At 37.2% G+C, this 27,204-nt stretch overlaps 1 protein-coding gene across 9 annotated transcripts in view; it reads left to right on the top strand.

The window, feature by feature from the left end:
* LOC138941873 (RNA binding protein fox-1 homolog 2) overlaps positions 1–27,204 on the top strand; it is a 322,458-nt gene that overhangs the window by 56,851 nt on the left and 238,403 nt on the right. The gene's annotated exons all lie outside the window — the stretch shown is intronic.

Genomic DNA, 27,204 nt, shown 5'->3' with positions numbered 1-27,204 from the left:
AAACCGAGGGATGGGGTAACTCGGTGGTGACGAATGGAAGATGCATTCAACCCTCCCGATTCAGCCGGCCACGGCGGTAACGTAGCACTTTTCATCCCGCGATCAATGCATGGCGGCTGCTGCCGCCGCCGCCGCGAAAGCTCGCGAAGGAGCAAGGAGGAAGATCGGGTCGAGAGATCCAAGAGAGAGAGAGAGAGAGATAGAGGGGGAAAGAGTGAAGAAAGGTGGGCGGATGGGATGGACGTACACCATCTTGCACTCCATTCCGCGGCACTTCTGCGTCGTCGCCTTCGCATCGTGCTCGACGCCTTTTCTTTCTTCGCTCGTTTTCTTTCTTTTCTGCCATCACGCGCACATCCCTCTTTCCACCCTCGCTCTCTCTCTCTCTCTCTCTCTTTCGTTCGACGGCAAGCCCTCGACGATGAATCCGAAAGTGTCGAGAGAGAGCCAGGACTCGAAACGTTGCGACTGTGAGCTCGCACGCGTCGTCGGTTACGAAGGGAAAATGAGATTCGTCTCGTCCTGTAAAGAGAATACAATCCGTTTTCATGAAATGTCAACGTTTCGTTTCGGAGAACGCCCTCGTTACGAGAGCTCCATCGCGTTCGTGCGATTCCACGAACCGTGCAACGGCCTTTGCATCCTCATCGTGATCGGTGTAATGAATAAAATTGCTCTTTGCCTTATTACACGCGTCCATTTCGTGACTCTTCAATGATACGGAAGCACGATCGTAATAAGCGATATATGTACGAAGAAGATGTTTCGAGCGAGTGTCTGGGATATAATTTTTATTTATCGCTGCTCGAACAATCGGGCGGAAATGAAGTTGACATTAAGCTTAGCTTCTTTAGGAAACCTCTTAATATAAGCCTCGGGGTTATTACGGTCATTGACACGAAAAGCGGTATTTCTATCTTACGAAATGTTTCGTTGTAATTACGAAGAAATGCTCGAAGCGATATTATTCTCTTTAAATGGAACAGCTTTCTATTTAATCTAAGTGCTCCGGCCTGCCTTTCCTTAATATCGCAATCATTAATACAAAAGACGATTCTATAGTGTTCCTTTATTACTCGACGATTCCACATTTCTGCGATAGATTATAACAGAGAGCTAGATTAAAATTTTCATACCACGGAGAATGTACAATTGCATTTTACTTGTCGTAAAAAAAATTCAAAGTCCAGCATATTTATTAATTCATGTGCATTTTGCGCTTCAGTTTTCATATACAGGTCACGAAAGGGGAATGGGCCTGGAATGGCCGCCATAAAGCCAAGTATGACATTTCCGTTGAATCGAGAATACGTTATCGAGTCGCGTCTGTTACTCGCGTTACCTGCAAACTTCCCGCGCTCCCTCGGGCGATGTAAAGCTTCAAGTTTAAGCGACGGACGTTGACGGAAACAAACCGTAACCGAGGCTTTATACGGGGATAGTAGTCGAGATCCTTTCTCAGCCATCGATCTGCTCCCAATGCATGAAATTAAGACGCCCGTGGTGTTACAGACACGTGACTTCACTGCGCCGTTGCATTGTCACAGTATTATAGTCGAAAGCGAAGTTTCGCGATGCAGAACTTAGCTGAAAGTGTTGTTACACACGGGCTGCCTTTTACACGGGTAATGGAGGAAACAAATTACAATCGCAATTTGTTTTATTCTTTTCGTGAAATTTAAATTTGAAAGACTGAGAAACGCCTTCCATATTTTCAGTCATCTACGATAACGAAGACAAAGTTGGAAAATCTATTCTGTACATGAATATCTCGGAAAATTCTACATTTTCCACATTTGGATATCTTTTATTTTTTTTTTATTTTTCACAAGCTATTCGAATTTGAATCAATATTTAAACAAGAATGCATAGGGAATATTTTCTAATAAGCATCGTCATAAATTTTAGCCGAATGCAAAATTTCTGCATTGAATTTTTCAGAATTCTGTTATTATTTCATTAATTAATTATTAATTACTTTTTATCGATTTTTATATTTGATTCGATACATTTTTATCACGCGCTGTAAAAACCTCATGAAATATAGCGTACAAAATACATTCTTCTCAAATATCAGGAAAAAGAAGGAAAACATTTGTAAAGCCGTTCGTAAAAGTAGTCGATCGATATTTCAACGTAGAAGAAAATGCGGTTCTACCATTGAAACTTTCTCGCGTAGAAGGAACGAGGAGGAATCGGCGAGTCGCCAATGGGGAATAGCGTGCGCGATTCTATCGAGTCTTCTTTCAACGTCCGCAGACTAGATACGTGCCGGTCGACGCTAATCATTATTCTCGTGGAATAAACGAGCCTCTATCGTTATAGCGACTCGTTGAACCGACAGAATAATATCTATCGCGACGTTTGGCGAATTTATTCTGTGCCCGTTATCGTCATTTCGGAAATTATATCGCACACTATTGTACGCGCAACGGTCAATTCCTGCTAATTGCTTGACGAAAATGCGACGAAAAATACGGGAGGCTGAAATGCTAATTAGACGTTGATTCTAATTAGCATTTCAGACGAATACGCGCTCAACGTTAAAAAGATAACCTCGCTACATTTCTTTATGAACGCGATAGTGCTTATTAAAAAAACCCGCTTTCTTGACGTTTCCTGTTCTGCGTTTTTACTACAATATATACGCCATATGCGTTATCAGAATAAATAGGCAAAGTTAGGAAAATAGATGTCTTGAAAAAAAAAAAAGGGATAAAAGTTTGCGCGAGGAAAATAATATAGGTGTACAACTTTGCTTCCGCCGTTTTTTTCCGAAATTCGAGGCTTTATTGTAAAAAACTGGTTATACATTTATGATTCAAAGTATTGTCCACTCCCAATGATCGTGCCAATTCTTTTTGACTTTGACTCGAGTCTTCATTAAGTAATGCCTCCATTTCTGCATCTTCGAAAACCTTCTCTCTTCCACCGCTATGCCGCGCTTCGACGCGAAAATCACCGTTCTTGAAGCGTCGAAACCACTCGCGACGCGTTCTTTCACTAATAGCGGCTTCGCCATAAGTATTTGAGAGCATTCGATGAGCCTCAGCCGCAGATTTCTTCATATTGAAGCAGAAAATTAAAACCTCCCGCAAATGACGAGAATCTGGCTCGTAAACTGACATTTTCAATGGAGAATAACTTTATGACGCGGACACAAATCGACCAATGTTTCTATGGGGTTATGTCGACAGATGCCCAAGTTTATCGCATGACGTCTATGATCTATTTATTTCGACCGCTACTTATCGCTAAAGCCATCTATAGGAAAACGGCGGAAGCAAAGTTGTACACCTAATATATTAACGCCGCGATAGTTACGTCGTATTATTCCATCCATCATCGTTTCACCGGCCAAATACTTAGCATGACGAATTCATTGGTTTGCAAGAGCAAGTACACGGCGTAGAAAGGGATAGAAAGGGGGGGGGGATCCCCTTTCGCGTCGCGCGAAACCCGGCGAAAACTTTTGAGCGAGATCGCATCGGCGACTCGCGCGAGAGAGAAACTTTATGAGAGAACGAACTCGTTTAAGGGTTTTTCATCTCCGGGGTGAGATAGATGTCCGTTACCTGTATGCTACGGATGGCGTAGAGAATCGAGTTTTTCCTCCTCTTAAACTTTAAGCGAAACAATTTCGCTCGGCCGTTTAATTCGCGACGTTTGCGTCGCGTCAGCAACGTCTCTACTCCGGGAGAATACATATTTTCCGCCCCGTGGCCTGTTCGCGCCGCCGGTTTAAGAAAAATCGTGGGAAACTTTTTGACGTTGTAAAGTGACGTACGCGGCACGCCGATACCGGCGATGAATTTTTCTTCGAAACATCGCAGTCAGACGAGAGTTTATGTAGAAATTATTGAAACTTTGAGTTTCATATACTTGAGATATTCCGCAGATTAATTTTATCGGATCATATATATATACAAGTATTTATAATAATATTTGTAATATATAGAGAAAAATGTTTATCAACTCTCTCCCTCTCTCTCTCTCTCTCCCTCCCTTTTTCAGAGTTATTCGTGACATAGAATAGAAGGAGACAGATTTTCTTTATGCTTTTTATTTACCATTTAGCTTACCATTAGCATTTTTGCTAATGAGTTCAAAAATTATTCTTTGCAAGGTTGCTATCGCCTTTTTTCCACTTTGGTCAATTTTACGAGCAACGATTAGATAGAACAATATAAAATTAGGCAAAAATTTCTTTCATTAATTGGATTACTTTTATTTACGTTCAATTTACGCATAGTAGATAGCAAGTTGGTATGATATAAATATTTGTGTGTGTGTGGGTTTTTATTTTTTTTTTTATAGGAGAATGTTAAATTCTCTCGCAGGATGAGAGTTGCACCGAGCATATTATCGAAGATAACGGCATGCTGCAAAAAGTATTGCAACACGCTTTATTCTTTCCAATGAGAAATTTCCCTCTTGTTTCTTCGAAGTAGAATTTTTAACAAAGTATTTAAAATACCGTTTCTCTTTTAAAGCAAGTTACATCGCAACATCTCATGATGAAAGCATTATCCAATCCATTATTCTATGTAAGAATAGATAATCAGATTCTTATTCTTATAGAATAATTAAAGAGCGAAATAAGTGGAGCAACAGAAAATTTCCATTTTATTATGGAAGGCAAGAATATAAAATAGATAAAATGAAAAAAAAAGAAGCGTGCTAATGTTATTAGTACAATATGCATTTATGTTGCGAGACGAGCAAAGATAATTTTTAAGCTAAAAATAAATCTCTTTATAAAGATATTATCTTTATAAAACAGATAGAGAGAAAAAGAAAGAATCGTTTCTTAGAAAAATGCTTTTTGAAAGCGATTAACTTTGCTATATTTAACCTTTAAAAATCACGGTAATATGCAAAGAGAGAACGATAATCGTATGTTAACGTCGCTAATCTAATAATAATATCGAAATTGCCACCCCGTACGTGCTCGCAACTGTATTTACGTGACGTATAATTTCGGAAAACGGCGGTATTGTCGCATGTCGCTAATCAACTTCGTAAGTTATCGTCGTCTCATATACACACACGCACACACACGCGCGCGCGTACCTCTGTGCGTTTTCGCAAAATTTTCTACTTTGCCGTTTGACACGCTAACTTTTATCGTTCCAATCATCTAGGAGAGTTTGCGCTTTCCTGCTTTAATGACGCATTCGCTCAACTACGTTATTAACATTTTTATGACACATTTTGTACGAAAGGCGAACAATTTATTTCTTCCATTCGTCACTTGTTGCTCCTTCGGAAGGAAATCTGAAAAAAGACGAATAAAGGATTTTCATATGATAAGAAAAAAGAATAAATATATATGTAAAGGCTGAAAGGATAAAATCAATAAATAAAAAAATAAAAGATTAATTGTCGTAATGCAATAATTAATTTATTGTTAACGTAATATATTATATTTTAAGCCATAATTATACTGGCGTCTGGGCTCCAATTGACATTTTATCTTTTTTATTTTTTGTTTATTGATATTTTCATATGGTTATAGATAAAGACTTTGGAAATTTGACGAAAACAATTTTGGATGATCAATTTGAAGGGCTTGTAAAAAGATCTTTTAATAAAAGAAGACCGTATTAATTTTTAAATTTCTAATTTGTTTTTCATTTCATAAATAATACAGCATTCGCAAGTTATTGACGTGAGTGCTCTCATTCAGAATTTGCGGCATTTTATCCGATCTTTATCTTTCGTAGTGGTTTCGTTGCTCTCTGCTGCAGCGCAGATTGCATATTGAAAAATAATCCATCACTGTTTTCAATAATAGTAGCAATCCTCTCTTTCTCTCTGACTAGTTTTCAAAATGCATGCCCTTTATATTGGGTGATTGCATAAGTTCGTGCCCGATTTAAATATAAACTTCAATAGATTATATTTTAGAGATAACACTTTTATTAATCAATTATATAGTCTCCATTCTTTTCTACAATGGTTTTCCAACCATCTATAAGCTTGTCGATTCCATTTTTGAAGAAAGAACTAGGTTTTTCTTGAAAAAAGTTTGTAAGGTGGTTTTCGACAGCTTCCTCGGAATTGAGATTCTTGCCATTTAAACTATTCTGCAAAGACCGGAACAGATAAAAATCTGAAGGCGCAATATCTGGAGAATATGGCGGGTGCTGCAGAATTTCCCATTACGACTCCTGCAGTTTTCCCGCAGCTTATTCCTTTCAGTCAGGAGATGCGGCACCCACGTATCAAGCTTGGAAATGTATCCAAGCTTTTTTAAATGACGAAAAGCGGTTGAATTATCGATGTTCAGCCTCTCAGCAATATCCTCGGTTGTAATCCTTGGGTTTCTTTCCACTAAGGCATGCACAATGTCATCGTCGATGCCAGAAGGCCGTCCAGAGCGGGGTTGATCCTCCATGTTGAAATCACCATTTCGAAATCTGTCAAACCAATTTTTGACTGTTCGGAGAGCAGGAGCGCGGTCCAAATAAACGCTTTGAATATTTTTTTGTGCAATCCCAACACTCACGCCTTTCCGAAATTCATATAGCATTACATGCCGCAAATGCACCTTTCGTTCTCCATTTTTAACGATTTCTCTTATGCACAAATGGACTTATCTGAACAATGTCTGACGCTAAATTGACATAAGACAACGTCATCTATTCGGTGTAAGCAACAATTACCACACGAAAACAATAGAACTCCGCCATGCGGTAACTTAATGCCATCTATAAAAATCGGGCACAAACTTATGCAATCATCCAATATATACACGTATGGTATATCTCGCGCACGTGCATTATAAATTAGATTTAAAATCCACTCTGCATAACCCAATCTCGCAACGGCTGCAAGCGATATTCTCCAAGTAATTCGATCCATCTTCTCTGGATCCGTAGCAATCTCTGTTAGCCGCAGGACAATAATAATCCTCCTACACCGACAGCATAGCTAATTACGTGATTACTAATTGGCATGGCATCCTGTGAGCGGACAAATACGTTGATTCGCATAAATATATCTTACAACGCGTTTGCACGCACACGCACGCGTGCGCTTTTACGAGCGCGACATGATCGATTCGTTTCGTGACAGAATTAATGCGCGGATATACGGCTGCTCGCTATCGGGACTTATTAAATTCACGAGATCGCGAGTAACAAATTTTTCTCGTTTTCCCTGATTTGAGCGCCATTTGCGCCCGATTATGCGACGGATTTGAATTAACGAAGGCCACCAATCCGCGGTTGCGATATCGCGATACGTCCCGTTGTTTCTCCATTGTGGACAAACGAGGGGGAAAAGCGTGATCTTTAAATTTGCGGGTAAATGTAAATGACGCGTGCAGTTTTAATACTGTTTTTAATATCTCATCGTGCGCGTCCGATATATTTTAATAATGCAAAAGTGATTACGCGCGATATACTCGCATCGTTCAATATTAATGAAATATAAATAAATGACTATTAGACTTATATATATATTTAAATGACGTAAATTGTTTGTTTTTTTTTTCTTTGAACAATTTTAAAAATTGTTTATTATATGATAAATTACCGGATCAAATCTTTATGTATGCGTAGAGAAAATAATTAAATGATACTATTACAATCTTTTAATTAATAAATGTAAGTAATATAAAGTTCATTGTTTATCTTGTATTATGCAGAGAATGAAAATTGTATCGTACGAAGAATACTGATTATTGACGCAATTTATATTACTCTTTGTAATCTTTCCTATCGAAATATGATGTAGCCTTTGAAAAGCAACGCGGAAAGCACATAAATATTGTATATACACGCTATACAACTCTCTCCACAATTTTCTACGATATCGCTGCCAATTACACGATATTGAAATTAATGATATTTTTGCTGCTCATTCGACGGGTGATATTTGCCTTCAAACGGACACTTTTACAAACGCGCATAATCGATTATACCTTCCAACAGTCGGCGTATCAATGACGCATTACAGAGACACTTGCACTTTGCGATTTGTTGACGTGAATTATCGTGGAAACAATCGTGACGTTTGTACAAATACAAACATCTCGTATATGCATTAACTATTGATTTATCCAAGCTCCTACGTTACGAGGCATCATATTTTACGCGAAAACGAGTATTTGATCAATTGCATATTAATGCGAATAAATAGTGTTGAAGTATAGCGGAAAATGTACCGGTTTTCGAATAATTCGTAATAAATCGTTTTTTTTTTTTGCGATGTTTTAAGAGGAAAAAACTGCGGCAAAACAAAATGTACACATACATCTAGCTTAGATGGTAGGAGTTACTCGATAATGGAAACTTAAAAGGCCGAAAGTATATAGACTATATATCTACTAGATGCTATCGCTATTCGTGAATCAAGAACACTGCTCCGACCATTAAAAAGTTTCGCGAGTATGAAGAAATTAATTTTATGTTACAATACAATATTATATTAATATTTTCGGTAATTATTTACTATTGTATAACGGAGCCAGCTCCGATCACGTTGATCTTGATACATGTTGTCAAGGACATAATCCTGAGTAACTTTTCCTCATAACTTAATCGGCGGTCGTTGTTTGTTAGAAAGTTATTAACAAATAAAGTTTGAAAAATAAAATATTAATTTTTACATAAGCTTGTAATTTTCACGCAAGAAACGAGGTCCATCTGCATCAGAACCCTGATTTAAATGTGAAATCAAGGTCTTTTGCATAATTAATATAATATTAGAAGAAATCAGTACACGGAGGAATCAAAAATTTTATTTATTCTACAATTGCAAATGTACTCTTTTCATCTAAGGGATACAATGTTGCCATTATTTCAAAAAATTTACGTATTCGTTCACAATATTGATATTTACGTTTAAATATAAACTCAGCCAAATAATGTATGTAATGATAATGACGAGTTTCATATTTTGATATTCCACTTCAAATATCACGCCATACGCGTTCTATGTTTTGTGCGTGAACTCCTGTGCATGAGGGTCTAGTTTTAAATCAGAAATAGGTTTGGGTTAGGTTATATCTTGCGGAAGTGGAGTCCCCCCGCAGGGGGGACGGAACCCACTACATCCACGCATACACTTTCCCCATTCACACAACAATTCTGGGCTGAACCTCGTTTCGCATTGTAAAGTATACGCATGGATACAGTGGGTTCCGCCCCCCCCCCCTGCGGGGGGGGGGGGGCTCCACTTCCGGAAGATATAACCTAACCCTATTTCCGATTTAAAACTAAAATTTGGTTTGGGTTACGTTACATAACCTAAACCAAATTTTCGTTTCGAATCCAACTTAAACTTTAAATATCTCAAAGATTATAAGAGACCGCCGATTAAGCTATAAGAAAGAGTTATTCAGGATTAAGTCCTTGACAATATATATCAAGGTCAACGTGATTGGAGCTGGGTCCGTTATAGTAAATAATTATCACATTTTCTTATATATAAATATCATTTACTTGATGAATTAATAATTGACAATTTAAAATATAACCTATTACAAGATTTTCTTACGAAAGATAAGATTCTTTCATTATACTAGTTTGCGTAAAATTATTTTATTAATTTTTTTTTTTATCAATAACTCTATATATATTATTTATTTTTATAATACGATAAATGTTTTGTGGCAGAGATATTCATTTCTTTGATTTTTCGTAGACCGCATTTGTTTATAGAACACATGATAATTTTAATTTACAGATAATCGCAATGTCCAACGAATTCGATAACGATTGAGCGGATAATTCGTTCATTCTAGCATGGTTCGCAGCCGCGATTTTACAGCGCGCAATGTAAATTTTCTCGTCGTGCAGATATACGGCATACACTTAAAACGCGAATTGTATCGCGGCGTCTCTCGCTGGAATAATAATATATAATTATCGTGTCCGAATGTCCATTACGTCTAGTTTTTGAGGAATCGCGAATTTAATATGCGGATAATTTACATCACCGAGAGCACGTCTCTTTGTCAGCGCTCAGCGATGCACGCGCTTAACACGCGTGTAACATACTCGAATCTATCTCGTGCTCTATCTTGCTCGCATAGTACACGAGGCGAATAAGCTTTTGGCCGCAAACTCCTTTGATCTGCCCTATTATATGCGCCAGATCTCTGCAGCAGTCTCGCGTGGGTGAATGTACTTGAACTGTACGTTGAAGCCACGGAAAGCAATTTCGCTCGATAACATCTTCGATTTGACGAAACGTCAACGGCGGCCCACGTGGCGCGCGGAATATAGAGATCTCGAATTATATTGTAGTTGCGTACGCGGATTTGCGACGACGAAGCGATTTGACGTTTTGTTTTGGACGTGTCCCTGTTCTATCTGCCTGAAATAATACCGTCTTGGTAAACGTCTGTCAGTGCGGCGTGTAATGTAATTTAACACGTGATGTTAAATCAACGTCCGATTCGTGTCTGATTTAATGGATCCTGCTTGAGTTTGTCTCGCGAAAGATACGTGTTAGCGTATCTTGCCAATTAAATTGCAAATCTGACAGCAAGTTTCGAGCTTTTTATTTTTTATTCTTTCTAATTTTATTATCTTTTTAAATAATTATATCGATATTGAAACATTATTTATATTGATAAAAAAAAAAAAAAAAAAAAAAAAAATGAACAGAATAATTTATAATATTCTCTCAAGATGTCGAGATTTATAATTTTCACGAATTCTTAAATCACGATCTTTCATCACGATCGCTAGAAAATAAGTTTTGTTTCTTTTTCAATTTTATTGGATTAACATGATCCAAGAATAATCTTACGTAGTATAATCCCGAGTATAATTTTAAACTTCTTAAGTTTGATTTTGTGGCAAAATCCACTTTGTCGGATAACTTTTTCCATTATGCGGGATGTGGAAAATACGGTCCACGAGATGTAAAATTGAAATTATATCTCGTGGGAGCAGGCAAATCTGGCTTCAACGTAGGGAAAGGGAGAATAGACGAAACGTTTTCGGGTTTTGCTTTGCTTTGGCCGCAACTGATATGATTAAATTAGTTGCCTCTTAGCGAACAAGGTATGGTACAGTAGTAACTTTGTTAGCTAGCAATAATTTAATTAAAAATAAGGTATTCCTACGTTGCTGCAATATGATCTCAATTAATTTATCACTGTTAATTAACAATCATTATTATAATACAGAGTATCCTATATATATATATATATATATATATATATATATATATATAATATCCTAAATATGTTTGATTGAATATAAATAATAAAATTTTAAGAACGCCGTTTTTGATATAGATAGTCCTAGAGACTATGTGTGGTTACGGTAAAAAACGAGAAATTGTAAAAAAAAAAAATGTTGTTATGAAATTATGGCAAAAATGTAACTATATTTGCGGTATACAATTTAGTATATACATTAGTAGTTTTCTCCGGAAATTCTGATTTATATATATTGTATTATGTATATTTACTTATATATGTATCTATTATACATATATATTTATATGTATTTTTATATATTTGTAATGACTGTGCATATTTTTAAAAAAGGATAAAAATGTCTGATATAGATACCACAGTTATTATAAAATATATTATCCACTCCAAGTAGAGAGAAAAAGAAGGAGGGGGAGAAAAAAAGGAGGAGCGCTTCAAAGTTTATATAAAATTTCCATCTAGTCTGTTTTTCAATATTACTTTTGTATTCTTGCGGAAAAACGGAGAATGCCGAGTGCTGTACACAGATCGAAAAGGGGGTCGCTTTTATTTATATTCTTTTTTTCTTTTTCTCTCGCCGCTTATACGTAGCAGGATTGACGTTAAATCGCGAGTGTCATGCGCGGCTGGAGCTATCATAGAACACTCTCAATCTCATTCACGACACGGTCGGAAGCCTTTGAAAAATCGTGATAAATCGCGACGGGCGACTTCCTTCAATTTTCGTTATCCGTAAATTCGCTCCGCCTCATGATTCGGGATAAATCTCACGGCGCATCTCGCGACGCGACACGACACCTAAATAGAAATTTCGTCGCAGCGAAAGTCTTTCGCATTTTAGCGATGTGAAAGAGAAGGAGCGAAAGAATTTATCTTCTTTATCGTTGGTTTTTGATTAAAAAATAGCGGCATTGAATTGCGGAAAAGGGTCACTGATATCGGATTTTACAAAGGTCATTACGCAGGCGAAATTATTTTATGAATTTTACGAAAACGCGGACAAAGAATCTCTCCTCGCGGCTTGATCGATAGCTTTCCGTTATTACGTATTTTATAAATATCGGCGCAATAAAAAATATTAGGATATATCCACGTAGAGAATTGATGAGATTACGCGAAGTTCGTTCTGTAACGGAAAATTAATATATCGAAGATATGACGACCATACAAAGTACTGCTGCTTTTTTTCTATTAATCGAGAGACAAATATTGGGTGATTGCATAAAAGTTCGTGCCCGATTTAAATATAAACTTCAATAGATTATATTTTAGAGATAACACTTTTATTAATCAATTATATAGTCTCCATTCTTTTCTACAATGGTTTTCCAACCATCTATAAGCTTGTCGATTCTATTTTTGAAGAAAGAACTGGGTTTTTCTTGAAAAAAGTTTGTAAGGTGGTTTTCGACAGCTTCCTCGGAATTGAGATTCTTGCCATTTAAACTATTCTGCAAAGACCGGAACAGATAAAAATCCGAAGGCGCAATATCTGGAGAATATGACGGGTGCTGCAGAATTTCCCATTGCAACTCCTGCAGTTTTCCCGCAGCTTATTCCTTTCAGTCAGGAGATGCGGCACCCACGTATCAAGCTTGGAAATGTATCCAAGCTTTTTTAAATGACGAAAAGCGGTTGAATTATCGATGTTCAGCCTCTCAGCAATATCCTCGGTTGTAATCCTTGGGTTTCTTTCCACTAAGGCATGCACAATGTCATCATCAATGCCAGAAGGCCGTCCAGAGCGGGGTTGATCCTCCATGTTGAAATCATCATTTCGAAATCTGCCAAACCACTTTTTGACTGTTCGGAGAGCAGGAGCGCGGTCCAAATAAACGCTTTGAATATTTTTTTGTGCAATCCCAACACTCACGCCTTTCCGAAATTCTTATAGCATTACATGCCGCAAATGCACCTTTTCGTTCTCCATTTTTAATGATTTCTCTTATGCACAAATGGACTTATCTGAACAATATCTGACGCTAAATTGACATAAGACAACGTCATCTATTCGGTGTAAGCAACAATTACCACACGAAAATAATAGAACTCCCGCCATGCAGTAACTTGATGCCATCTATGAAAATCGGGCACGAACTTATGCAATCATCCAATAGAATTGAATCGGCGATATTTCACGAATCTGTTGTGTTACAATTAGAAGAAGTGAGAAAGCACAATGTTGGGTAATAACCGCGTCAACTCGCCCGTTTTTCCGGTAAAGTCATCTCGCGCGTTTTCTCGCGTATGTTTGCGGCGAGGACACACACCCCACGCGAACACATTCGTGGTTTTATTACATGTCTCGTCCCATTCTTCTCTTTCGCATCCAATTAGTCGATGCAACAATGTAATCCGCGTCCCACGTCGTCGCGTTGCCATTATTCGCGCGAGCTGAAGTGGCAAGTTCGCATGGGACGTTGACGGGAAATGTCGTTAGGGATTTCCACGATGGTGGAATTTGCGAGCAATAATTGGCTAGATTTGCAGCAAACGCGCAACAACGATTCGTCGCAGACTCGATTCATCAATAGATCATCAATTGATCGGCGTATCGTTCCCCTTCTATGATCGCAACGTTTCACCGAATCGTCGTTAGTCGTCGTTTTCGGAAATGAGTCCTCTAACGAAATGTGATTTCTCGCCAATATTACGATAAAACTTGAAATATTAAAAAAGAAATATTTTTCAATATTTTTTACTAACAATTTTTTTTTAAATATATATAGGTAAAATATAATTTTAAAAAGATAAATATACGTGTAACGAGAGACTGGAAAATGTAACTTAGTCTAATATTGATTTAATAAGACAGTGTTTCTTTAATAAAGCTTCGCATTTTTTCCTCTCTCTTTGACTGTCTCTATTTTCGCTATCGATTTAATCTGCAGAGCTATTTTTTTAATTTTTTGGATGCAATAATTTATTTATCACAACGCGCAAATTCTATACTTTATATATTTTCGCATGTTTACTCTGAAGCGTAATATTTTTCGTCTGCAGCGTTTCCCTCACATTCGCTCGAATTGGCACGATCTTTAAGTCCGTGTTTATGGAGCTTTCGAAAAAGCACGTCGGGCCCGGCATGACGGTAGAGTCAACAACTGGAGGCAGCGAAAAAGAAACTAAACCCCGATGCCTCTCGTAGTTGATTACGTCGCTCGTCTACCGGTAATGGAGTCGAAGAGCACAGCTCAATGAAAAAAGAAGAAAAAGAAGAAGAAGAAAAAAAGAAAATACACGTTACGTTCTCGGAAGCAATCGTCAAGTTGCACTCGAGGATACTTCATCGACTTTGTACCGTAGAAGTTGATGAGTTTGTTGCCAATGGCTTTCATTTTTCCATCTTTTTCGCGTCGATCAAAATATTTCTCTTTTTCTAACCGATCGTTAGAAATATCTCGTCGGCGTCAATCCTAATAGGGAAAAAAAAAAAAAAAAAAAAAAAAAGTTTTGATAATTTTTCTAATTTATATGAAATAAAAAATTCAAACTACAATATTTATCATATATGAAGGCAGTTTTGTGTTGCACAACATTTTCTCTCATAATGAGTATTTTTATTTCTACATATATATATTGGGTGATTGCATAAGTTCGTGCCCGATTTAAATATAAACTTCAATAGATTATATTTTAGAGATAACACTTTTATTAATCATTTATATAGTCTCCATTCTTTTCTACAATGGTTTTCCAACCATCTATAAGCTTGTCGATTCCATTTTTGAAGAAAGAACTAGGTTTTTCTTGAAAAAAGTTTGTAAGGTGGTTTTCGACAGCTTCCTCGGAATTGAGATTGTTGCCATTTAAACTATTCTGCAAAGACCGGAAGACATAAAAATCTGAAGGCGCAATATCTGGAGAATATGGCGGGTGCTGCAGAATTTCCCATTGCAACTCCTGCAGTTTTCCCGCAGCTTATTCCTTTCAGTCAGGAGATGCGGCACCCACGTATCAAGCTTGGAAATGTATCCAAGCTTTTTTAAATGACGAAAAGCGGTTGAATCATCGATGTTCAGCCTCTCAGCAATATCCTCGGTTGTAATCCTTGGGTTTCTTTCCACTAAGGCATGCACAATGTCATCATCAATGCCAGAAGGCCGTCCAGAGCGGGGTTGATCCTCCATGTTGAAATCACCATTTCCAAATTTGCCAAACCACTTTTTGACTGTTCGGAGAGCAGGAGCGCGGTCCAAATAAACGCTTTGAATATTTTTTTGTGCAATCCCAACACTCACGCCTTTCCGAAATTCATATAGCGTTACATGCCGCAAATGTACCTTTCGTTCTCCATTTTTAATGATTTCTCTTATGCACAAATGGACTTATCTGAACAATGTCTGACGCTAAATTGACATAAGACAACGTCATCTATTCGGTGTAAGCAACAATTACCACACGAAAACAATAGAACTCCGCCATGCAGCAACTTAATGTCATCTATGAAAATCGGGCACAAACTTATGCAATCATTCATATATATATATATATTTTTTTTACAGAAATATCAAGCTGCATCTAATGATAAACTTGAAAAATACATATCTCTATTGATGGCGAATTTTTTTTATGTCGGCGATAGAACACATATTTCAATATATGATTTCGATATTGAAAATACGGAATCTCGTTAGCGAAACTGAGGATTTATTATGGCGCATGTGATGGCGCAAATTTTTCGCACGTGTCTAACGAGATTCAATCATCAATACATCATATGAGATGAAGAGCGGGAAGAAAATTGTTATAAGCTTTAGCCAGCGAATTAAGAATAAAAATACGAAATGGGATATACGACCATAATCGGCCATAATAGACAGTTCTTGAATTTTTAGACCGTGGATTATCTTGTTAGTTAGACACACCGATAATTAATAGAGTTTCGATGATTCGAAGGGGGGCGATGGGGTTGGAAATGTAACGGGAACATTCGTTCTGTTCCTCTCTCTCTCTCTCTCTCTCTCTCTCTCTCTCTCTCTCTCTCTCTCTCTCTCTCTCTCTCTCTTTCCTTTTTTCTTTCGCATCACGCCTTTTCTCTCGCGTTCTCATCAATCTTCCTCGTTTCGATGTCACGATGGCGATCAATGACGAACGAAGTGGTCATGTCGGACAAATAATGCTCGAGGAAAAATTTCCATGTGCCGATTGGAAAATAAATCGGGACGCCGTTCCGAGATTCGGGATCCCGGGAAGTTTTCAATGGAGCGCCCGATTACGTAGACATTGGAGATCTGCCTGTGACAATGGGTCTTTTAATTGGAGTCAACGGACGCGTCGCGCAAAATTTCATATTTGTTCGTGCGGAAAATGCGGGCTAAAGTCAATAATTTTCTATCGGAGAATCGGTAACAATACGCAATATTCCGTGGAAAAAAATTCGTCGACTTAACGAAGAAACTTTTCGACGACCAGTGAACGTCGAGTCGAGATTCTTCGATCGTTTGAACTCCGTCTATCGCTCGCTTCGCTTCGAAATTGCGAATGAAAGACACGACGGCGCGATCTTGTTTCGCGTCAATAAGTAATAATTAGAACATAAATATAATCGAAATAATAAAAATATTTTAAGTCGTCGCGAATAATAAGAGTCATCTTCGTTCATTCGCGATCGTTTTATTTATGGCGAAGCTAATCGAGTAATTCTTTCAATTACTTCTTTATATCAATTTCCCCCCCCCCCTTTTTTTTTTTACTTTGCACCGCAAATCAATAACACTTCCGATATACACGATGATCAAAATATTTTAATTTTAATTCAATTCGAGTAAGAATTAATCGCGTGAAAGTAGTTTGGAATAATAAGCAATCAGTTTTATTTCAAAAGACTGTTTGTTAAAAAAAAAAAAAAAAAAATGAACTCGTAGCTGAATTTTTAATGCCTTATGAAAGATGTTATGACGCGAATTTATCGTATATTTCTTGAAAAGTGCTTTCATAAAAGTATATAGATCTTTTTTTTTTTTTATGTTACAAAATGTGCATTTTTCGAGATAATAAAAAAGTAGGATGGGAAAAAATAAACGCAATCTTTATATAATTTTTAAAAGAATTTTAAATCATTTTTTTGCGACTGTGCCATTTCTCGCGAAGAGTATCCATCAATAATGTCTCTATAAATATATATTCGTAAAATATGTAAATGTGCCGTGTTGCAACACACACATTTTCCTCCCATAGCGTTATAAATCGCGCGCGTTTGAAAAATTTTTTTATCATTGACGCTTCGTTATTTTTCTCTTTAAATGTATATGATATAATCATATGATAAAAATTTAATAGCTCGCTGTTCATAGTTAGTTTCCTCGTTCCTTTACATTGCTATTTGACGTGAACAATTTTCGTGCGAATGCGAAATGTCGCGTGTGTGACGGAAAACATTCAGCAGCGATATCGATAACCGGCCGTTTCCACGCCATTGGTCGTGGCACTTATGCACGTGGCTGCCAATGCTACGTAGTATCGACGGCAATCCGTTTAACGACGTCCGCTATTAATGGTCCATGCGTACACGGATTAACATCCCCGACGATTTCCGCTCGTGCACACGAGACCCTGGCACACGCGACCATTTTCGTTCTTCCGTGTTCGTGTGCGTATACGTTGTTCGCCGTTACGTGGAGTTTTCGATCAGATCTAACGAGATGTACCAGGTTAAACTCGGTTAAAACATATCCATGTAAATTGACAATTGAAAACTATAACATACGTTAAGACGTATCGCGAAATTTATTTTTCTCTACAGATTATAATTCATGCATTGTCAAAAAGGTTAATAGTCGCTACATTTTACGACATATGTTAAATATTAGGGAAAGCTTATTGTCAGTTTTCAACAATCTTTTTTTTCTACGCTTTTTTAATGTAGTTGAAAAAAGAAAGCTCTATTAGTTTTTTTATCATTTATTAATTTAAACCAAACAGACATCAATTTGTTCGATTAAAATTTATAAGTGCTCCCGTTATTATAATCTTTGTAAAAATTTTACAAATTAATTTCTTTTTATATATCTTAATATAAAAAGGTATAAACAAATTCCTCCCCCCCCCCCCCCAGAAATAATCTATAGATTTATTTTTGAAATCAATCGAGTAAATTTTTTATTTTTGGAATCAAAAGTTTAACAATCAATTTACAACTGGGCGATAGATTACAGTTTCTGTAAAGCTCATGAAATTGTGCTGTGAAATATCTCTTTTCGTTATTATAACTGTCCGGGCAGCGTAACTGACAGTGAAACTGCGGACAGAGATGTAATGGTTGGTAGTCGATATCACGGCAACAGGGGTAAATATAGTACGCTTAAAACTCGCCGGGTTCCTTCACGTGAAATCGCTCGTACGCGCCAGTGTTAATTAAAGCGTTTCTTGACGACGAGACTTTTCAGCTTCCAGCAGTATTTGACGTGAAGCTGAATAAAGGATAGCTAAGCTTCCATTTGCTACATCAATCTACTATGAAAAACTATACTCTCCCTATCCACATTAGAATTTACATAATCTCTCATTTATTCAGCTACAATAGATACTCGTGGGAGGTTTTTTCTCGAATCGCGAGATATTATCAGAGAAGGGAATTTAATTTATTCAGGAAAATGAATCGTGTACACTAATTATTATTAGTTTATCGGAACGATTCTCTAAACAAGTTGATAAAAGCGATCTTCAGTTTAATACGCTACGCCGGCAAATTGGGAGAAGCCAAGCGAGACAAGAAATTAACATGAACGGTCACGTGTATGCAAATCGCGCGATAGTATAGAAAATAAATTACGAGCCGGTCTTCCTCGGACATAGGTAGGTAATTAGTATCCGTTATTTTATTATAATCTGGCTCGCAATTGTATGTACGGAGTACGGAGAAGAAATATGACGTCGAGCTGAATATCATCAAAGATTTTTGGATATTTTTTTATTACATAATATATGAATAATAAAAAAGCAAGAGGATGAGACGGGAGAAAATAGTCGAGGGAATCTATCGATAGAAGATTGCCATAAATATTTTCACTGGCATAGTTGTTATATCGAGTTCGTTGAGAAATAAATTTCTAAACGAAATGCCGGGTGAGAGGAAATATATATATTAGGTGTACAACTTTGCTTCCGCCGTTTTCCAATAGATGGCTTTAGCGGTAAGTAGCGGTCGAAATAAATAGATCATAGACGTCATGCGATAAACTTGGGCATCTGTCAACATAACCCCATAGAAACATTGGTCGATTTGTGTCCGCGTCATAAAGTTATTCGCGATTGAAAATGTCAGTTTACGAGCCAAATTCTCGTCATTTGCGGGAGGTTTTAATTTTCTGCTTCAATATGAAGAAATCTGCGGCTGAGGCTCATCGAATGCTCTCAAATACTTATGGCGAAGTCGCTATTAGTGAAAGAACGCGTCGCGAGTGGTTTCGACGCTTCAAGAACGGTGATTATCGCGTCGAAGCGCGGCATAGCGGTGGAAGAGAGAAGGTTTTCGAAGATGCAGAATTGGAGGCATTACTTAATGAAGACTCGAATCAAAGTCAAAAAGAATTGGCACGATCATTGGGAGTGGACAATACTTTGAATCATAAATGTATAACCAGTTTTTTACAATAAAGCCTGGAATTTCGGGGAAAAAAAAACGGCGGAAGCAAAGTTGTACACCTAATATCTCGCAAAGTTACAACTACAAAGTATACGACGCATGTACCAACGCTTATCTTTAGCTTGGCATTTTGATGCCTTTTCACTACGAGAGATCGATGGTTTGTAAAAACCGACATTTAAATGCTCAATAGTAATGCTGTCGTGTAATTTCAGCCGCGGGAAAACGTCGGAGCGTATCTCCGCTTACGGAAAATCCCCCGCTCATCGGCATTGTACTACACCATTTTCTTCGGGGAGCGGTTACCTTATTCACAGTGCTTCGCGATCAACGAAGCATACGACGGAACAAAAGGTTTCACTCCACTGCCTATCTCTCCGCCCGATATAAGTCGGCAGCAGCGACTTAATAATTACAGTTGCCCTTTTGGGTGCGCAAGGGACTCCTTCAATTTTGATTTTCCTATCTTCAACGAGACGGGAACGGCACTTTATTATTATCCGGGTCGCCGCTTATCGGATCGCGCCGCTATCAAAGTGATAGAGAGGAAATGGAAGACGAAGGGGACTAAACGCGGGACAAACGTAGCTAGAGAAGGAAGTAAAGGAGGGACGGTGGTCTCCCTTTGTGAAAAAGGGAAGGGTGTTAAAGCGAGGAAGGTGGAAGCATTGTTCACAAACGTACTGTTCATTTGCTTTCGACGAGAAGTTCCTATATTGCGCGGGATATGTACCACCACTCCATCCCCCCCCCCCCCCCTCTCTCTTTCTTTTTTTTCTTTTTCTCGCGCGTGCTTTACTTTCCGCTCCCGAATTGTTTACGGCCATCGGGTACACCGAATGGAGAACCTTCTACGTGACGGAAACGGCATGGATAGGGAACGATCAAATGGAACGAGCTTTTATGTCGGCGATACGTGCCCACCCCCGGATACACACTCACCCTAGCCAGCCTACTCTCTACTGACTTCTCTTTTCCTTCTTTGCTTTTTATCGACGCTTGAAAGGTGCCTATAAAGGTCGGGCGTTATCGCTCGATCGCTCTGGAATTAACCCTCTCATATTAATCGAGATGAAATCATCAGTTTGGAGCGTACTAGACCGCAGAGATTTCACATGTAACTTTAGTCGATAATTTTTATACGGAAAGAAAGAAGAGGAAAATTTTTAGCGATTGTTAATCTCGAAACTACTTTGGGAAGAGATATGGATGTAAAGAAATCTAATGACTTTAATTACTCTTTGAGTTGAATTGATTTTAAAAGATATATATTCGGAAACACATATCTCTCTCGCAATATAAATATTGATTAATATATAATTAAATTTTGGAAGATTAAATTAGCGATGTTGATTATATTTATATCTTTATATAATATATATATATATATATTTTTTTTTTTTTTTGTTAATTCTTATATTACTATCGTGTATTTTTACTTCAGAGAAAAAGAGAAATTGCAAAATCTGCATTTTCAGTTTTCAGATAAAAAAAGCTTCTGGTTTCTCTTTTTTAAGCCATGTAATTAACGATTGTAATATAGTAATTGTTTGTAACTGCATTAATTAAATGACGGATAGAAAATAGCATTATATTAAATAAACTATATTTTCTGCGAAATTAAAAACATTTTTTTTTTTTTTTTTTTTTTTTTTTGTAATGCTTAAAACAATTCTATACAAAGTAGAACATTTAATAGCTAGTGTATGTTTATATGATTCGTAAATAACATATTTTTTCGAATTACGTAAACAACAAAATGCGAAAAATGATGAATTTTCTTTACTCATAATTATAGCCAATGTATATCGACATATTCAACCTGAAGTTAACAACTTGAATGGCGATATTGTGAAAAGCGAGCTATATTCTTCAGGCGAAATTCACGACTGCTTCGGTTTTTTTTCTACCCCTTTGATTTCGTTACTTTTTATCATTTCTATCGGCGGTTTTTTAAAAGCCACGTCTCCACCAGATGCTTACCCGAACGTTCAATTATTGGGGAATTAACCTCGTTAAACAAGAAGGCCAATATTTGAGCGTTCGTAGTCTTTTATCGCGAAAACGATCAGACTCTAACGATGCAAATACCATCAAGCAGATCGATAGAATCCGATTGATCGTCACTGCTCCACTTTACCCGTTTTTATTCCGTCTGAAAAGTCGCAGTCAATTAATACGCTGAACGTTTACACATGAAGGAATACCTCCTTGTTACAATGCGAATTATCTATATGAAATTAATTATGTTGATACGTGATAAAATCATGTGACAATAATATTGTACAGATATTTTCGTTTAAATTTTTCTTCTTCTTATTAACTGAATCGGACCAAAAATATAAAGATTCATCCCCGATATTTTATTCGTCGTCATTGCTCTGACGTTTATCCTACCGTACGGAAACACTGTTGCACTGTGTGCGTTTTGAGCATAACGCGCGAGTGACTTGCTTTAATCGGACCGTACGGTTTACGGAATTACATCGTTTCGGAAAAAAAAACCCCACCGTTCACCGAGATCAAAGGAAAAGTTTTTCCTCCGACGTGGTTTTCACCATCGACACGTCGCCGTCACATGTCGCGCGTCGTCAGACGGAGATAAAAAGCGCGCGCGCGCGCGATATCATCGCTGCGAGGAAGGCAGAACGTTTCGCAGTCGACAAAGACTATAATTCAGACTACAATACGGTGTGGTAGTGTGGTATTACGATGTTTCGCAGTGCGCGGCTACGTAATTTTTCACTCGGTCCCCGATCTCATTTCCCCGATGGCGACGTTGACGTTTCGTCCTCTCGCGATTGCCAAACGATGCGCCTCGTGGCGCGATTAATTTTCGTCTCTTTCTTTCTCTCTCTCTCGCTTCTTTTGCAATTTATGCTCGTTGCGGCAATAATTAATCGCTAATTCTACCGCGACGTTATCTCGCCATCTCACAAATCTCGAAACAACGAAAAGGTATGTCATTGCAGAGAGGACCGCGGATCCGAGACGAAGAATATCGCGCGTGGCTTAGAATCTAATTATAACTAATTACGCCATCGCGTCATACCGGGTTTAAAGGAATTAATTACAACTTAGAAAGCAAATTGGATTATGCGTTATCACGCGGTTCAGCTACTGAAGTAGTTGCGTTTAAACAATTATGCATAATATGTTGAGAAACAAATGCAATATTATCTTACCGAACACGCTTCAGCAATAAAATTATAACTCGAAAGTGTATAATTGAAACGTATAAACATTAATCTAAATCTCTTAAAATTCTATCTGTATAATAGAAAGCAAATAATAGATTGAGATGATACGATTTTAATATAATATGTAGAAAGCGATCGGGTCTCGCCCATTAATTGCGTTTATTATCAAAATTTACGAAAGACAAAACTATTCAATAATTATTTATTGATCGAAAAAGAGCTTGTGGATTGAATTTAATTGAGCTTTTATGCATTGCCATTTGTCACATTCAATGTATATCAAAATATTGAATTTAATAATCGTAATTATTGATAATTGTAGTATACATATATATATATATATATATAGGGTGCCAAAAAAAAAAAAAAATACATTGTAAATAATTTTCTTAAAAACAATTTTTTTTTTATACTAATTGATTTGTCTCATTATTCTGTACATAGAAGTATTACGGTAAGATTGTCGAAAACTAAATATTTTACGAGATATTTAATTTTTTATATTAAAATATGTCAGATTAAAATATAAAATAACTCAAAAAGTACTTAATATAAAAAAAATACTTTATTATAGTGTTTTGGAAAGCTCTCGATGTCGGCTACGAGAATACTAAATAAAAAATTGGGGTTTCTATTTAAGATTTTAAAGTTGACCTTTACATGACCTTCAAATGATTTTCCAAGGTCAAATCATTGTCACCATCTTATGGCCCCCTTGAAGCCACACAACTTTTGTTTGAAACATTTTTCTCTTCCGGGCTTGGTTTTTGAGATATTCGACTGGATGGATTAAAATGGGCCACCCAGTATATATATATATACATTACGGATTATTATTATTAGCATTTAAATGATTTATTATATCGAATACCTAAATGTATATCAAATTCTTAAAATGTATGGATGCAATTGGATTATCAATAATTAATATATTCAAAATGAAATGACCCGTTAAGCGAAATAAAGGGAAAACATGTATATATATATTATGTCTTGGCTTGTCACTTGTTAGACTTGCATCGAAAGTGGCGAAGCTGGTTCTCGAACCGCCCATAAAGTATGAGAGAGTTGAAATGTCAAACGATCACCGAGTTAACAGACGAGGCAAGCAAGTAACTCGTAAAACTAATTACACAGCGACTATTTTGAATTCGCATTTAGATAATATAAGTTTTAATTTTGATCAAAGAGATGACAAGCCCACATACATACGCAATTTTTAAGTGATTTTGAAAGGTAACAATTAAATATTAGTAAAAAATTGTTGATAATAGAGGATCCGCTGTTATGAAAATGATTATTATGAAACTCTTTCATCATCTGATAAAACTTTCTTTCTTTAAAAAATCCGTTTAGTTTGTTTTAATGAAAGAGAGAGAGAGAGAGAGAGAGAGAGAGAGAGAGAGAGAAGATAAAATTTTAATATTTAAATAAATATATATATCATTTTCTCTAAGAGAAAGTCGTGAAACTTGAGCTCTGATGAAAACTCTGCTCTCGCGTTTCTCGTGCCTGGAAAAAGTGTTCTTTGCGTTATCAAAAGTCGATATGATGCAGTAAAGTGAGGTTGTCTCGATACTTTTGCGGTTGCTACGTGACACTTTCATTTCCACGTCTTTCCTGCGAGTCAATCTAATCCCCAGTCGCTAAAGCCTAGACTTAAGGTGACTCCCACCAATTGCAATTTTGTAAAAGACCGCTACAGTATCGAGCTTCCAGAGCGAATGAATTGAAATTGGATCCTCGGATTTAACCAACGAGGAGAGCAAATGACATCTCCGAACGGATACGAGAAAACTTGGAAGGGATACATACATATATCCATATCAGTCTCGTGAAAAACTTCTCTCCTTTCCCTCTCCCTTTCTCGTCCTTACCTTTGTCTTTTCACGGGCCGCTTAACGTGTACTTTTTCCGTGCGTTCCGAGTCTCGAGATATCTGGAAAAAGGTTTACGAATTTCTATCTGCAGACAGAATGCCCTTAACGTTCGTTATTAAATTCCTTGCGTTTCATGTTTTTAATATAGAGGTGGGACGCATTTCTTTCTGAATCCTGATAATAACGCTCATTATGACGCTGTCGTCGTAATGACAATCTCGAGCGATCTATTGCCTATGAGCGTAGATTTAATCGTATCATCTATTATAATGACATATGTGCGTAGATTATTTTATATTGGATGATTGCATAAGTTCGTGCCCGATTTTCATAGATGGCATTAAGTTGCTGCATGGCGGAGTTCTATTGTTTTCGTGTGATAATTGTTGCTTACACCGAATAGATGACGTTGTCTTATGTCAATTTAGCGTCAGACATTGTTCAGATAAGTCCATTTGTGCATAAGAGAAATCATTAAAAATGGAGAACGAAAGGTGCATTTGCGGCATGTAATGCTATATGAATTTCGGAAAGGCGTGAGTGTTGGGATTGCACAAAAAAATATTCAAAGCGTTTATTTGGACCGCGCTCCTGCTCTCCGAACAGTCAAAAAGTGGTTTGGCAGATTTCGAAATGGTGATTTCAACATGGAGGATCAACCCCGCTCTGGACGGCCTTCTGGCATCGATGATGACATTGTGCATGCCTTAGTGGAAAGAAACCCAAGGATTACAACCGAGGATATTGCTGAGAGGCTGAACATCGATAATTCAACCGCTTTTCGTCATTTAAAAAAGCTTGGATACATTTCCAAGCTTGATACGTGGGTGCCGCATCTCCTGACTGAAAGGAATAAGCTGCGGGAAAACTGCAGGAGTCGCAATGGGAAATTCTGCAGCACCCGCCATATTCTCCAGATATTGCGCCTTCAGTTTTTTATCTGTTCCGGTCTTTGCAGAATAGTTTAAATGGCAAGAATCTCAATTCCGAGGAAGCTGTCGAAAACCATCTTACAAACTTTTTTCAAGAAAAACCCAGTTCTTTCTTCAAAAATGGAATCGACAAGCTTATAGATGGTTGGAAAACCATTGTAGAAAAGAATGGAGACTATATAATTGATTAATAAAAGTGTTATCTCTAAAATATAATCTATTGAAGTTTATATTTAAATCGGGCACGAACTTATGCAATCACCCAATATAAAGATTAAAAGATGCGTTTTTTTATATCATTATAATTTAAATATTTATGTTATCGGCACATCTTTTTATTGAATATATTAAAATTTGACACGGGAAAAGAATTAAGTTTCTCTCACTATCATTCCACATATGCATCCACAGAAGGTACTTCTATATTTCATTCAACGTCTCTTCGGAACGCTCTGGGCATTAGATTATTGAGAACAATTGCGGTGGCGAAAGTTTCGTAGCATGCGAATGTTGTATAGACATTAGAGCTCGGTCGAATAAACGCAGATCGCCACGGGTTACTGTTTGTAGCCGTATCTCCTCGAGGGTTTCTAACTATATACCCTCTTCCCGCAGCTAATCCCCCAATACAAGCGACCAAGAACGGACTTAACAATTAGGCATCGATTAGGAACGTGGCGCATACACTCGACTGCGATTCTCCTTTCGATAGAATTTCCGACCACGATGGTCACTCAATTGGCGTTGGCAGGCAAATCGAATTGAATCCTCGGATTTGTCTAATGTGACCAATGGTGGACGGGGGTGAGGTGGGGAGGGGAAAGACGAATACAGTCTGCGGAGAACAGTAATAAAACATGCCTGGTAAAAACGTCGTTCTCCTACGAGAGATCATCTTCTCGTCTCATTTTTCACCCCAGAGTTCCGGCAACAGCTCGCCGGGGAAGATATTTCAACAGAGCGTCGCTGTAGAAACGGCACTTCAATTCGCGTACATTTCGCGTCTTGAAGCTTCTTGCTAAGGAGTGGCGGTTTATTATTTTTTTTATTTCCTTCTCTCTCTCCCCCTCGCTTACATTTCTTAGCAGAAGCATGTCTCATCCGATTGTTCGCCATGTTACATCTATCATTTTCCAATCCGAATTGTATTTATATGTGCGAGGTACATTCTTATATACATAAAGCATCAATCTATGTCTTATATTGAAACATCAATGAAATTCAATATTCGTTAAAGTATAAATTAGTAATATTTAAAGTATAAAAATGAATACCAATTTTTTTTTTCTAAATTATAAAATATATAGTTTGAAATATGGATTGATTGAATACTTATATTGGGATATGTAAATCTTTATTGATAATTTTGTCGAGAGATATGAAAATATTATCTTTCACGAATCATGTGTGTAGTTTATTGATA

This window comes from Polyergus mexicanus, unplaced genomic scaffold (assembly GCF_030449975.1).
Source record: "Polyergus mexicanus isolate NDT 795.1 unplaced genomic scaffold, iyPolMexi1.0 SCAF_20, whole genome shotgun sequence".
Lineage (NCBI taxonomy): Eukaryota > Metazoa > Arthropoda > Insecta > Hymenoptera > Formicidae > Polyergus > Polyergus mexicanus.
The sequence above is the reverse complement of the archived record's forward strand: the minus strand, read 5'-3'. Positions and strand labels throughout refer to the sequence as shown.